This window comes from Danio rerio, chromosome 12 (assembly GCF_052040795.2).
Source record: "Danio rerio strain M-AB ecotype USA chromosome 12, GRCz13ab, whole genome shotgun sequence".
Taxonomy (NCBI): domain Eukaryota; kingdom Metazoa; phylum Chordata; class Actinopteri; order Cypriniformes; family Danionidae; genus Danio; species Danio rerio.
Window position 1 is genome coordinate 46,255,001 of NC_141032.1, and position 16,506 is coordinate 46,271,506.

Below are 16,506 nucleotides of genomic sequence, written 5' to 3' on the forward strand. Positions count from 1 at the left end.
TATGCTTGTTTTTAAACAGCACGTGGAGCTCTATGCTTGTTTTTAAACAGCACGTGGAGCTCTATGCTTGTTTTTAAACAGCGCGTGGAGCTCTATGCTTGTTTTTAAACAGCGCGTGGCGCTCTGTGCTTGTTTTTAAACAGCGCGTGGCGCTCTGTGCTTGTTTTTAAACAGCAAGTAGAGCTCTATGCTTGTTTTTAAACAGCGCGTGGCGCTCTGTGCTTGTTTTTAAACAGCGCGTGGCGCTCTGTGCTTGTTTTTAAACAGCGCGTGGCGCTCTGTGCTTGTGTTTAAACAGCAAGTGGAGCTCTATGCTTGTTTTTAAACAGCACGTGGCGCTCTGTGCTTGTTTTTAAACAGCAAGTGGAGCTCTCTGCTTGTTTTTAAACAGCGCGTGGCGCTCCATGCTTGTTTTTAAACAGCACGTGGAGCTCTATGCTTGTTTTTAAACAGCACGTGGAGCTCTATGCTTGTTTTTAAACAGCGCGTGCCGCTCTATGCTTGTTTTTAAACAGCGCGTGCCGCTCTATGCTTGTTTTTAAACAGCACGTGGAGCTCTATGCTTGTTTTTAAACAGCACGTGGAGCTCTATGCTTGTTTTTAAACAGCGCGTGGAGCTCTATGCTTGTTTTTAAACAGCACGTGGAGCTCTATGCTTGTTTTTAAACAGCACGTGGGGCTCTATGCTTATTTTTAAACAGCACGTGGAGCTCTATGCTTGTTTTTAAACAGCACGTGGAGCTCTATGCTTGTTTTTAAACAGCACGTGGAGCTCTATGCTTGTTTTTAAACAGCGCGTGGAGCTCTATGCTTGTTTTTAAACAGCGCGTGGCGCTCTGTGCTTGTTTTTAAACAGCGCGTGGCGCTCTGTGCTTGTTTTTAAACAGCAAGTAGAGCTCTATGCTTGTTTTTAAACAGCGCGTGGCGCTCTGTGCTTGTTTTTAAACAGCGCGTGGCGCTCTGTGCTTGTTTTTAAACAGCGCGTGGCGCTCTGTGCTTGTGTTTAAACAGCAAGTGGAGCTCTATGCTTGTTTTTAAACAGCACGTGGCGCTCTGTGCTTGTTTTTAAACAGCAAGTGGAGCTCTCTGCTTGTTTTTAAACAGCGCGTGGCGCTCTATGCTTGTTTTTAAACAGCATGTGGCGCTCCATGCTTGTTTTTAAACAGCACGTGGAGCTCTATGCTTGTTTTTAAACAGCACGTGGAGCTCTATGCTTGTTTTTAAACAGCGCGTGGCGCTCTGTGCTTGTGTTTAAACAGCAAGTGGAGCTCTATGCTTGTTTTTAAACAGCACGTGGCGCTCTGTGCTTGTTTTTAAACAGCAAGTGGAGCTCTCTGCTTGTTTTTAAACAGCGCGTGGCGCTCTATGCTTGTTTTTAAACAGCATGTGGCGCTCCATGCTTGTTTTTAAACAGCACGTGGAGCTCTATGCTTGTTTTTAAACAGCACGTGGAGCTCTATGCTTGTTTTTAAACAGCACGTGGAGCTCTATGCTTGTTTTTAAACAGCACGTGGAGCTCTATGCTTGTTTTTAAACAGCACGTGGGGCTCTATGCTTATTTTTAAACAGCACGTGGGGCTCTATGCTTGTTTTTAAACAGCGCGTGCCGCTCTATGCTTGTTTTTGAACAGCACGAGGTGCTCTATACCTGTTTTTAAACAGCACGTGGTGCTCTATGCTTGTTTTTAAACAGCGTGTGGCGCTCTATGCTTGCTTTTAAACAATACATTGCAACAAGAAATATTTATTGTAACAGGCCTACTAGCAGGAGAACTAGATTCCAGTTTGCTCAATTTAGGCAGCTTAGTTCTCTCAATTGCAAAAGCAAGCAGTCTAATGAGTCTTTTATTTCTGTGCATCTGTGCATCACCTCCCACCAAACCCCATGATTTTTTCTGACCCTGACAGATCTTACCGAGAGCCCAAAAAAAATCTGTTTCACCCGCTAAGCTAATTAGCTCTCGCTGTTACCAATAAGTAAAAAAGCTGCTTCAAAGAGAATGCTAAACGCAACGACACAAATGAGCATGCAAAACACAGCAGGGAACTATAGTAATCATGAAACTGTGCCATCCGGAAAAGATCACAGACCATCATTTTGACTCGTTTGACAAAAGCTAAATGCATTCCAATAAATAATCTCTACTAGAGTAACTCAGCGTAGACTTTAAATAATTTTAAGTCACTTCCAGATATGCACAAGCAATGCAGTTGAGTTGTATCCAACATAGAATATTCCTTTAAACAATTTTAACAGTAAAAACATAAAAAAACTACTTGTTCAGATTAAATCAAGAGTCTATACCCTTTGTGAGGAATGAATATATCAACATAAATGACAAACATTGGCAGAAAGTGCCTTTGTTATTGACTGCATTCAAATACGAAACCAATTATAAACCTTTAAAAGATTCAACTTATTTTTAAACCAAAACAGAAGACAGAATTTACACAACAACCAAAATAACATTCATTTAAAATACTCATATGTATGGACATGTGATGATATTTATCACATGCGAACTTGTAAAAAGCTTATAAAAGGCTTAATAGTGTCAAAATGGCACCTAAACTTCCATCGCCACACCCAAATGAAGATCTGCTGCAAGGAAATGCATTTCTGGCCCCTGCATTAAACTATAATACATCACAACTATGACAAGAAACAATGTCCTTTTTATTGTCACATCTTGTGACCTCTTTTGTGTTCACATTTAAATCACTTTCAAACAAACTCTGGTTCCGTTTGATTAAAGATCTATCGATTTCCGTCTGCTTCTTTGCTTCAGATAGCAGTGTCACATTGAAAGGGATAGATCACCCAAAAATGTAAAGTCTGCCCTCATTTACTGATCCTTCACTTGTGCCAAACCAGTTTCATTCATTCATTCATTTTCCTTCATCTTAGTCCCTTTATTCATCAGGGGTCACCACAGTGTAATGAACCGCCAACTTTTCCAGCATGTTTTACATAGTGAATGCCGTTCTAGCCGCAACTCAGTTCTGGGAAACATCCATACACTCCCATCCACACATATACACTACAGCCAATTTAGCTTATTTAATTCACCCATAGCACATGTGTTTGGACTGTGGTGAAAACCAGAGCACCCAGAGGAAGCCCATGCCAACACGGGGAGGCCAAACCAGTTTCAGTTTCCTTATTCTGGTGAACACAAAAGAAGATATTTGGAAGAATGTTAGAAACCTGTAACCATTGACTTCTATAGTAAAAAATACAAAAACCTAGGGACGGTTTCCAAAATTATTGCATATATATTAGTTGGATGGATGGATGGACGGACAGAACGACAGATAAAGCGATGGATGGATCAATAGATAGATGGATGGATGGATGGATGGATTGACAGAACAACAGATAAATCGATGGATGGATGAATGAATGGATGGATGGATGGATGGACAGAATGACAGATAAATCGATGGATGGACATATAGACAGAACAACAGATAAATCGATGGATGGATGGATGGATGGATGAATGGATGGACAGATAGACAGAACGACAGATAAATCGATGGATGGATGGATGGATGGATGAATGGATGGACAGATAGACAGAACGACAGATAAATTGATAGATGGATGGACAGATAGACAGAATGACAGATAAATCGATAGATGGATGGATGGATAAATAGACAGAACGACAGATAAATCGATAGATGGATGGACAGATAGACAGAACGACAGATAAATCGATGGATGGATGGATGGATGGACAGAACGACAGATCAGATGGATGGACAGATAGACAGAATGACAGATAAATCGATAGATGGATGGATGGATAAATAGACAGAACGACAGATAAATCGATAGATGGATGGACAGATAGACAGAACGACAGATAAATCGATGGATGGATGGATGGATGGACAGAACGACAGATAAATCGATGGATGGTTGGATGGATGGATGGATGGATGGATGGACAGATAGACAGAATGACAGATAAATCGATGGATGGATGGACAGATAGACAAAATGACAGATAAATCGATGGATGGATGGACAGATAGACAGAACGACAGATAAATCGATGGATCGATGGATGGATGGACAGAAGACAGATAAATCGATGGATGGATGGATGGATAGTCAGAACGACAGAGAAATCGATGGATGGATGGATGGATGGATGGATGGACAGATAAATGGATGGATGGATGGATGGATAGACAGATAGACAGATAAATCGATGGATAGATGGATGGATGGATAAATGGATGGACAGATAAATGAATGGATGGATGTATGGACAGATAGACAGAACGACAGATAAATCGATGGATGGATGGATGGATGGATGGATGGATGGATGGATGGATGGATGGATGGATGGATGGATGGATGGATAGTCAGAACGACAGATAAATCGATGGATGGATGGATGGATGGATGGACAGATAAATGGATGGATGGATGGATGGATGGATAGACAGATAGACAGAACGACAGATAAATCGATGGATAGATGGATGGATGGATGGATGGACAGATAAATGGATGGATGGATGTATGGACAGATAGACAGAACGACAGATAAAGCGATGGATGGACGGATGGATGCATGGATAGATGGATTTGACATCCACTACACATGCTGATCTTACATTCTGTTTTCACTACATGAGCCATGCTTTCAGCCACAGCATGCCAGGAACACAATGTAACTTCACTTTAAACCAGATTTAGAGCGTGCAGTTACGAGGCCTGATATTGCAGTGGCTCATTTAAACAGCAGACAATATGTCTGTTCCCCAACCACACTCATGATATAAAGCGAGTCAGTGAACACTTATTAAAAACATCCCAACAACACAGACGCTCACGTTAAAAACAGATTAGGATGTGATGCTGCATTATTACAGCAGTTCTTGTACTAGATCGGGATGCTAGTTGTAATATTGGTTGTACTTCAGCATTTGGTTTATTGAGGTAAAGTTGGTTTTATATTCACACATTTGCTCAGTGCTTGTGGCACAGAACCTATATTGTTTACAGTAGCACTTTAAATATTCACATGCGAGGACTTCAAAACAACATCAGCAGTATTTATTTGACTTTGAACAATACTTTGATAGTCATTGGCTGACAATAGGATTTCACTATTAAAAATTAGCAAACAATACTTTTCTGAAATCTCATTATTAAGGAGAAACTCTGAATGTGTGAACATAAAACCAACTTTACCTCAATCTCCACACAGACACTCATGTAAAAAAAGATTAGGACACAATGCTGCATTCAAGAGTTCACACTTAGCTGATAATCAATAAAGCGTATTTGGCATGCTGTCCCGGGAGAGAGCCCTGAGCTCGTAATATCCTCGAGCCCGGGGCTCCCTCCCGTTAGAAGGGCGAGAAGGGATTTCGAGGTCAGGTAGGTCTCGAGAACTCCCTTGCTTGTCACCGTGAGAAGTGTGAACTAAGGTTGTATTGGGTGATAATTTGTTTTAGTCGATTGCCTATGGTTTATGTTTTTGGATGGTGGGAGGAAACCGGGGAACCCGGAGAAAACCCACGCAAACACGGGGAGAACATGTAAACTCCACACAGAAACACCAATCGGCACGATGGGTTGGACCGGCGGTGTTCTTGCTGTCAGGCAACAGTGCTAGCCACTGGGCCACCGAGTCGCCCGATCAGAAAAAAGTGGGAGGATGTGGGGGTGGAAAGGAGGGAGCTTCAAAACGAAGATAACTGGAGTGAAAAACTCAATTTATTTATAATGCTTCCGTAATCATCTAATAGGGCTGATTACGGAGCTAACAAGGAGCCAGCCGTGTTGATTATAAGCACGTGATCCTCTCGAAATTAGTTTATGAATAAACCACACTTATTACAGCAGTTCTTGTACTAGATCGGGATGTTAGTTGTAATATTGGTTGTACTTCAGTGTTTGATTCATTGAGGTAAAATTGGCTTTATATTCACACATGCATTTAGTGACAACTTGTGGCACAGTCCCTATATTGTTTACCATGCTACTTTGAACAAAAACACGTTTCAGCTGGTTGTCCCCAAAACACGGTTGAAATCAAGAGGTGACAGGGCTTTTTCTGCTGCAGCCCCCCGACTGTGGAATGGTCTGCCTTTACAGATCCGGTCATGTTCTTCACTTGGTGCTTTTAAGTCTCATCTCAGGGCTCGAAATTAACTTTTTTACTTGGTAGCACCGGTGCTCCCAACTTCAAATATTTAGGAGCACCAAAATAAATTTAGGAGCACCAGAAAAAATTTAGGAGCACCCACCAAAAATGATTGAGCACCGCTGCAAATTGCTTTTTAAGGGATTTATTGTATTTTAAAACAACATCAATAGGACTGACAAAAACCAGAAACAACTATCTAACTAATGCTGCGAAGACATTGATATTTGTGTGCAATAATTCCAAAATGAATGTCTAATAATTATAGAATATTAATGATGATGAAAATGACAATAATAGTAACAATGAATTACATTTCTCATTATGATACTGCCTTGAATGTGCATGAATGTAGGTTATCTGCTATAAAAAGTCTGTTACTTTATGAAAAATAATTGTATAGTTTGCATCAAACAAAAATGAAGCATTGCAGTAAGAAATATTTATTTTGTGCTGCTGTTTTTATATGCATGTCAATTTAATAAATAATATTTCTGCTACAAAACAAACAAAAGATTATAATAAATCATTCAATTCAATGATGAAAGCTGCAAAGCAGTCATCAGTAAATAAATAAAAAAATAAAAATAATATACACCTCAAAAAAGAATAGACAAAAGAAAGTAAGTAAAGTCTCACTTCTATCACTCTTTAAAAGATTTGGTTTCAGTTTGTGTCAATTTAAAGGTTCAGTCTGAGATGATCTTCATTTTTCTGTGTTTGTGGAAAAGCTGGCGAGTCAGCCGACCCAATTTATGAGCAGGCAGCGCAAGATTCTTGCGATGACCACCGGCGGAATACCGCTGTTTGTTATGAGACGCAGTTTCAGTGTAAATTTAGTAAAGGCGAGCTTCTTTGGCAATGATATGTACAGTATTAGATTTGACTTTTAGCGGACATTTGCGCTGAACGCAGTGAATGCAACGCATGGAGATTCGGGCGCCTTCTCCATGAAGCGCGTACTCGATTGATCTCAGCTGGTGGATCATTATTTACCACGTGACGTGTCATGATCACTCTCATCTGCGCCTCAACTTTAGGTGGGGTTTGCAAACCTGTGTGCTTTAAGCTTTTACTCTTCTGCCGTTTGCATTTCCCGTGGTCATAAAAGCTTCTTCCCTGTCATCTGACAGCGGAATACCTTGAGTGATTGACAGCTAATATGAACCAATATAGCGGCAGGGAAGAGCGATTCAGCATGTTTTTACAAAAAATCAAAACAGGTCGCACTACAACCATTATCAGCAGTCGCACTAATGCGCCCAAATATATTATGAGGTCGCATAGATTAATTTTCGGGCGCATATGCGACCAAAATGGTCGCAATTTCGAGCCCTGCATCTAAAAAAAAAATCACCTTCTGTCTCTTGTCTTTGATCGCAATTAATCAATTTTAATCTGTTTTATATATTTTGCTTAATTTTTATATATAGGTAGATTTTGTATGCTGGTCGTTTTGCAAAGCACTTTGGTCAACATCTGTTGTTTTTAAATGTGCTCTATAAATAAAGCAAACAAACAACAATATTCACATGCAAGGACTTCAAAACAACATAAGCACTTTTTATTTGACTGTGAACAATGTTGTGCTCGGACAGTCATTGACTGACAATATCATTTCCCCATTTAGGATTAGCAAATAATACTTTTGGCCCAGTGGTTAGCACTTTTGCCTCACAGCAAGAAGATCACTGGTTCGAGTCCCGGCTGGGTCAGTTGGCATTTCTGTGTGGAGTTTGCATGTTCTCTCTGTGTTGGCGTGGGTTTTTCTGTGGGTTTCTGCTAGGCTTGGGATGATAACCAATTTCAAGGTTTACCGCGATTTGAAAAAGTCAAGGTTTTAAAACCGACAAAGTTTTCTGTTATACCGTTCCTAATGCCTAGTTCAGACTGCGTGATTTTAGCCCCGATTTGGCTCGCCGACAGGTTTTGAGAAATCGCCGACAAATGCCTGAAATCACAGGCAAATCGCTGCTCGTGCACGTGAGTGACAATCACACAGTGTGAACGATCAAAGACACGATCTGAGAGAATCGCCGATGAGTCGCCGATGCCTGTGAGATATTTGGCGTGCTAAATATCTGGAGCTGTCGGCGATTCAAATCATGCCGTGTGAATTGAGTTTTGACTGAAAATAACATCGGCGATCGCCTACAGCCAATGACAGAGCAGCTTTCACTTGCGTGTGCGTGTGTGTATACCTGCTGCAGGCCAGGGGGAGGCATGGGGAGAAGTTAAAAGCGCTCTTTTTCGGTTTATTTGGACCCACGAAATGGAGGAAAAACTAGTGGAGGTTTTACAGGACTCAGGAGCAACCGTGTCTGTTTGACATTTCATACAGAAAGAAATTAGTTTATTATCAACGTTAAGGAGAAATGGCTAATTCCCTTTAAACCTAGGTGAGCAAACATGTGCATGTTCTACCCCATTAGAGGCTTCTTTCTCATTATGTAGTTAATAACAAAAGATATACTACGTGTTTTTGGCTGTGAGACGTAGTTTGGACGATGTTGTCGGCGATTCTCCCTATAGTAAAGTCATGCAATGTGAATGTCCATGTCGCCGAACCATCTTGCAGTGTAAACAAAGCAGCGACGATACGCTAGCCCAGATAGTCATGCAGTGTGAAAACATCTGTGACACGACTAGTTTGAAAATCATGCAGTCTGAACTCGGCATAAGGTATGTGTAAGATTTTTATTTTAAACATGTTTTTGGCAAGTATTTGGTTGAGTTTTTTTAGGGCAACAGTATGTCCAGCAGAAAAGGAACCTCCACACCAAAAGCTAAAGCTCTAAAATATTTTAAATGTTTCTTAATATAAGATATATCGTGTTAAATTGGGGAAAAGTCATTGTTTATTAACCAGACTTTTAAAAATAACTTATTTTGGAGCAGTAATCCTGATACCGTGAAACTGTGATATTTTTAGCCAAGGTTATCATACCGTCAGAATCTTATACCGGCCCATGCCTAGTTTCTTCCTTCCCCACAGTACAAAAACATGCGCTAGGTGAATTGAATAAACTAAATTGACCGTAGTGTTTGAGTGTGTGTGTGTGTGTGTGTGTGTGTGTGTGTGTGTGTGTGTGTGTGAGTGTGTATGGGTGTTTCCCAGTACTGGGTTGTGGCTGGAAGTGCATCCAGTGCGTAAAACATATGCCAGAATAGTTGGCGATTCATTCCACTGTGGCGATCTTTGAAATAGAGACTAAGCTGAAGGAAAATAAATGAAATAATACTTAATACACTCATGTAAAAACAGATTAGGACACACTATTGAGGTACAGTTGGTTTTATATTCACACATTCTGACTTTCTTCTTATTATTATAAATGTCAAATTGCAAATTCTAAATAAGGAAATCATAATATCAGCCAATGACTATCAAAGTATTGTTTACAGTCAAATATATACTGCTGATGTTGTTTTAAAGTCATACATGCTATTACAGAACGAATATTCAAAAGTACCATGGTAAACAATACAGGGAGCTTGTCACAAGTTGACACTTGAACGAATGTGCGAATATAAAACCAACTTTACCTCAATAGACGCACTGCTGCGTTAGTAAACAGTACTGGATCTGTATTACATTTCTAGTCTTGGTTCTACTTGAGTGTGTTTGGTTCTGGTACTATTTCAGTCTCAGCTGTGAAACAAACACACCTACGCTCGTGCATGACATTCCTCTCCTCCGCAAGCTCACTTTTGCAGACCTGCGGGGATGACGGTGAACAGAGTCCCAATAAACCATTCCCAAAACTCCCCTTTCAGCTCGCTCCACTAACCCACATTGCGAGGAAACCTACAGATCACCCGGGTTACCAACACAACCAATACGCGCTCCATCAAAACCTGCTTATCATAAGCAGCATGAACCAGACATACAAATGCATTCACAAACATGAACATGAAGAAAACCCGTTTTACACACAAACCAATCTTCACACGTGCGAGTATTTATGGGCGCATCAACCCTTTACGCACCTTTACGCGCAGCGAAAAACAACATTCCTACACATGTGCCACATTCAACGCGTTTGTTTAGATTCAGAATAAATCATTCTTACCGTAAAGTCGCCGTAAACACGATCTGGGTTTTTTTCTTCAAGCGCACGGATGATTATGATTATAGTATCCGCTATTTGGACGCGCCGGGGCGGCTGGAGAAAGGCTGACCGCCGCCGCTGGAGGAAACAGAAACAGGAGGATTTGTGTTGATCTGCAGATTTACTCCTCTGTCAGGGGCTCACCCGCTCCTTTTCGGCTTCTCCGGGAGCTCAGAGCCGCCTGGCGACCATCTCTGATATAATAAAAGCGAGTGCGAGTCTGAGGAAAATCTAATGCTGGTGTTTTCATTGACAAGTGGCGAGTTCTTCCTACAGGGGGCGCGCGGTGGCTCACACTTGTGGAAAAACTCGGTTATGTTTTGTTTAATAGGACACATTTATAGATTCAGAAGTATAGATGAACTCAGGCTCTGATTTTTTTTTACACATACTAGTCTCTAGTTTGATAAAACTTATCATTTATTTCATTTAAAATTAATTCTATAGCTTGAATTCTATACGTTAACTCTGGCTCTGTTTTTTTACACGTGCTAGTCTCTAGTATCATTTATTTCATTTAAAATGAATTCTATAGGTTGAACTAAAGTAAATGGGAGTTATAATGGGAACTAATCACTAATGTAGGCTACTTTAGTCATTATTTTAGTTCCCATTCTAACTTTGGTTCTAGCTCTTTTTGCACATTTGTAATGCTATTTATTTAGTCTGGTTCAAGTTATAGATTCATTTTGTTTTAAGATCTTATTCTCTGGTCTGAGAGACACATCCAAACACATGCGGAACAGGTGAATTGGATTGCTAAATTGTCGGTACTGTGAGTGTGAATGAGTGTTTCCCAGAGATGGGTTGCAAGTGGAAGGGCATCCGTTGCGTAAAACATAGGATGGATAAGTTGGTGGTTCATTCCACTGTGGCGACCCCTGATTAATAAAGGGACTAAACCAAAATGAAAATGAATGAATATCTGTTTGATTCTGTTTAACACTTGCAATTCAGATCTCTTGGTTTATTTGGTGTTGACTAAAACAGTGAATTTGCATTGTCTTTAGTTCTAGTTAAGAGTCTTGTTTAAATATTAATTTGCTAAATCTTTTGTTGTTCAATGGTGCTATTTTCGTTCCGACTATCTATTGTTAGTCAAACGGCCGTGATTGGTCCATCATTATCAGCGCTAATAAAAACAACACGCACCACGTGATCATCAGAGCTCAGATCTTTGAGAAGGCAGTTCAATAATGACACTGAAAATCATTTATTGCTAACTTTGAACTATAAGCAAACTGTAAAAAATGTGTAATTATATATTAAATCCATCATACACGACTGATAAACCCCGCCTAATTACACAGCCGCTCTTTCATGCTCCCCCTCTACACTGTTGTTTCTATTAGTTTTACAGCATCTGTTCAGCACAGCAGTTATGAAGGGCAAGCAAACACAATTAAATCATTATCAACAACAATCTGCACAAAGGACAGGATCATTCTGTAAGATGTATAATACAAATATTTATGAAACGCTAATTAAAATGACTAAAGACATAATTCAGACTAATTGTTAGCCTATAAGGATTATTTTTAATATATTGTATTAAGGGAATGTATACACTGCTCAAAATGAAAGGGAACACTTGGAGTAATATTGTGTTGTTTAAATGTTTCCTTTATTTTTTGGTAACACTTTACAATAAGGTTCATTAGTTAATGCATTTAATAACATGAACTAATCATGAACAACACTTGTACTGCATTTATTAATCATACTTGAACATTTACTAATGAATTATTAACATCCAAGTCCATGCTCTTTAACATTAGTTAATGCACCATGAGTTAACATGAACTAACAATGAACTACTGTATTTTCATTAACTAACCTTAACTGACATGAACAAATACAGTACTAAATGTATTTTTCATTGTTTGTTCATGTTAGTAAATGCATTAATTAACATTAACTAATGAACCTTATTGTAAAGTGTGACAGTTTTTTTCTTTTTGAGCAGTACATTAAAACTATACATCATAACTTCACTATAAAGCTTTCAGATTAAATCACAAAGAAGCCCAATGGAGAAACATTTAGTGACCAAATTTATATATCTGTTTGCCCCTCACGTTTTAGTCTCTACTGCACACCTTAAAGATTCTTGGGAGAGGGAATTAACATTTCATCCTCTACTTACTAGGAGGGACTGAGTCGTATTCATTCTTGCTGTATAAATGTAAGCCTACAGCTCATACAATTTAAAGTGATGCATAGATTACACTATACTAAAGACAAACTAAATAAGCTGTATCCTTCAATCTCTGCTGTGTGTGATAAATGCATAGGCGCAGTCGGGACCTTTGCTCATATATTCTGGTCCTGTCTAGAAGTATCTGAATTTTGGAAAAGTATCTTCAGACTTTATTCCCAGGCTTTTGAAATTGACATTAAAATTGATGTGGAAATAGCACTGTTTGGATGTTCAGACCAGGCTCTAACTTGACATAAACATCAGCAATTCCCTTATGTTTGGCATGGTGCTGGCCAACAGATTGATTCGGATGGAGTGGAAATCCACGACACCTCCAAATTTTTAAAAAGGTTAGCTGAAATGGTTTCTGCCCTCAAGCTGGAAAGGTTACATTTCTCTAGATTTGGCAAACAGAAGTTGTATGACAAAATATTGGCACTTTTCTTTAGATGTATAGGTTAATAATGTTTCTGTAATACATTTTTTGGTAATAAATTTTTCTCTATTTTGTTTCTAATTCCATTAGTTTGGCTGAGATCTTTTTGTTGTTGATGATGGTGCTGTATTGTTTGCTAGTGTTTTGGTGTATGTTCTAGTTAGTGTTAGGTAATAACACACAGATAATTTTGTTAACATATATACATGATGTACATGTAACACAGGGAGTGACAATGACAAATGAGGTTTGGATCCACATGCAGGTTTATTCTGAGTCAGGCAAGCAATGGTCAACACAGGTGCAAACAGATTTATAGAGGCAGTCCAGAATCGTAGTCAAATAACAGACGAGAGGTCATAAGGCAGGCGGCAGACTACAAAAAGGCTAACAAGGCTAATGTCAAAACACAGGTAACCAAGACTAGGAAACGCGTTGTAATGTTACTATCCGCTTGTTAAGTGGTGACGTGTTTGTGACGTATGTAATGCTGTTTCCGGGTCCAAGCCACCACTCATTTGAGTGGAGAAATCATACGTTTATGATCACGTTTTATTCCTCACACACATTAAAGTTAACTTTATATAAATTCTTAGTGTACACGACAATCTCTGGGCTTGCTGCATAACAAATACCTAAAATTTAACAATTTATAAAAAAAATTAATCACTTTCTGGCCATCGGATATTAGGCATGGACATATATACTGCGATCGTGATTTTCGAAAGCATTAAATCCCTTTGTAAACGTTTATTTTTACCATTTCATGAGTCTCCCCATTCAGTTGAATAGAGCGCTTGGACCCGGAAGCCACTTCACGTGCCGTCACACTTAACAAGCGGATACAGATGAACAAGACTCAGCAACAGTGTAAGTTTCTGTTCTGTTTATATGTGTGTGTAGTCAGTACTTGAGCAGCATCAGCTGTGTATGCAATCAGTCAGGATCAGGAACCAGTTGTGTGTGTGTTGCATGACTGAATATGTAGTCCATTTATAAGCAGATTTGTAGTCCTATGTGTGTGTGAGTGTTTACCAGCGACCTCTGGTGGTTTGATCGCTGGTGGTCATGACAGTACACTATTTGGTGTTATGTTTTTACAAAATCTTCAATAAATAAAATACAAAAATAAAAATAAAAGAATCACACAGAAGTGGTGTTACCTGATGGTTAAAATTATTATATTTATACTACTTATTTTATTTGAACTTTATTAAAAATGTTATTTTAAAATTATTTTATTAGATTTTACAGCTTTTTACATCCTTGTGGTATAAAATAGCTAATTATCAACCCAATCTGTGTGTGTGTGTGTGTGTGTGTGTGTGTGTGTGTTTATGTCTGGGTGTGTTTTAATATCCATGCAGATATGATAATGGACTTTGGACATCTCTAGCATCAGAATCTAAATATAGCATCAAGGAAATACACTTTCAATCTTAACAAGTTTTCTTTCTAACAAGTTCTTGATGATCATGTAAACCGTTTTGATATTCATAAAATGTGTATAGACTGGTCTAAATGAAAGATTGGATTTAATGACACATTAACTACAAAGCTAAATGACATAAATATAGTACTTTATCATATAGGCTATACCAAGGGTCAGGAACCTTTTTTTCAGCTGATTTTATTTTTATCAACTGCATTTTTAAGAGCCAAATGGGAAATGTATATATAAAACCTGCATCTATTTATAAAAAACCTTTATTTATGTTCATGCACAACTCAAAGATAACCAAACATGACGCATCACAATGTATGAAGAAAGGACAATTTACAGAATTTTTTTTGTCTTTTTGCCATCGCCTCTCATAAATGATTGAATTTACGTGTGTGAAGCTACCATAGGAATGTAAGTTGGTGTTGATGTGGGATTCCTCTGGGTGCTCCGGTTTCCCCTACAGTCCAAACACATGCGATATAGGTGAACTGAATCAACTAAATTGGTGTGCTTAGAGTTTATCTCAGTGAGAGTGTATCTCAGTACTGGGTTGCGGCTGGAAGGGCATCCGCTGTGTAAAACATATGCTGGGTAAGTTGGCGGTTCATTCCGCTGTTGCGACCCCTGATGAATAAAGGTACTAAGCCCAAGGAAAATGAATTAATGAATGAAACCTTTATCTTTTTATTGTAAAACGAAATAAATAATAAGTCACAAATAAAAAACAAGTTCACAAATGTAGTTATTTCGCCATATTTGTGATTAGATTTGAATATTAGCATGTGCAGTACGAGAAGAACGTTCCACTATTTATGGAGAGTCCCCGGTTTTAAAAGAAGTAATACCTTTAAAATCGTTATCGTTATAAACAGATTATACAACATTCATTCATTTGCCTTCTGCTTGGTCTCTATTTCAGTGGTTGCCACAGCAGAATGAACCACCAACTTATCCAGCATATGTTTTAAACAGTGGATGCCCTTCCAGCCGCAACCTAGTACTGGGAAACACCCATACACACACTCATTTATTCACACACACACACACGTTTGTTTTTGTGAAAAGTGGGGACATTACATAGGTTTTCATTCATTTTATACTACCCAAACCTTATATTGTATTGCCCTCACCCCACCCCTAAACCCAACCATCACAGGAGACTGTGTGCAGCTTTAGTCTCTGATTAAACTCATTCTGTCGTATTTATAAGCATTTTGAGAAATGAGGACGTCACCAATGTCCTCATATTTCACCTCCTTTTTGTAATACCTGTGTCATCATACCCATGTCATTATACAGATTTGTGTCCTGTCACAAAAACACGTACACTACAGCCAATTCAGTCTCAAGATGTGGGGAAACAAGAGCATCGGGGGAAACCCACACCAACACCAAGAGAACATACCAACTCCACTCAGAAATGCTAACCAGCAACCTTCTGGCTGTGAGTTAACAGTGCTAACCGTGCCGCCGCGATTTTACAACACCTGATGGATCATTTATGAAAGAGCTATATGATTAATATAGTCCCCTAATTCCCTGGGGCCAAAGGCGCCTGCTTACCTCAATTATTGGTTAAGTCCGCACCAGACCGCAACCGCACTGAAAAAAATGCTGGGTTTCACACAATTCCAACTCCAACACAAATCAATTAATTGTTTTAACAAATTTAAGTGGTTTGAACATGAAACAATTAGGTTGTCCTTAAAATCCCTAGATAATTGTGTTGATTCAGCCCATTTTAAATAAGTAGTTTAAACAAACAGCTAAAATCATGTTTTGAGTGTGTCATATTAATTATGACTGTGACGTTTAAAAATAATAAACGTTAAACCCAAGGCTGCTAAATTGGTGCGCTTAGAATTTATCTCAGTGAGAGTGTATCCCAGTACTGGGTTGCAGCTGGAAGGGCATCTGCTGTGTAAAACATATGCTGGATCAGTTGGCGGTTTATTCCGCTGTGGCAACTCCTGATTAATAAAGGGACTAAGCCGAAGGAAAATAAATTAATGAATGAAACCTTTATCTTCTTAATGTAAAATTTAATAAATAATACATAATAAATTCACAAAAAAAAGTAGTTAATTCGCCATATTTGTGATTAGATTTTAATATTAGCACGTGCAGTACGAGAGGAA

General features: G+C 38.9%; 1 protein-coding gene across 4 annotated transcripts in view; it reads right to left on the reverse strand.

Moving 5' to 3' along the window:
* Positions 1-10,385, reverse strand: part of ptprea (protein tyrosine phosphatase receptor type Ea) — a 189,084-nt gene extending 178,699 nt beyond the window's left edge. For all 4 annotated transcript variants that reach the window (XM_087276920.1, XM_087276918.1, XM_087276917.1 and 1 more), the window contains exon 1: positions 10,250-10,385. The gene's annotated coding sequence lies outside the window, so the exon portion shown is untranslated. The remainder of the gene's footprint in view (positions 1-10,249) is intronic.
* Positions 10,386-16,506: the final 6,121 nt, after the last annotated feature.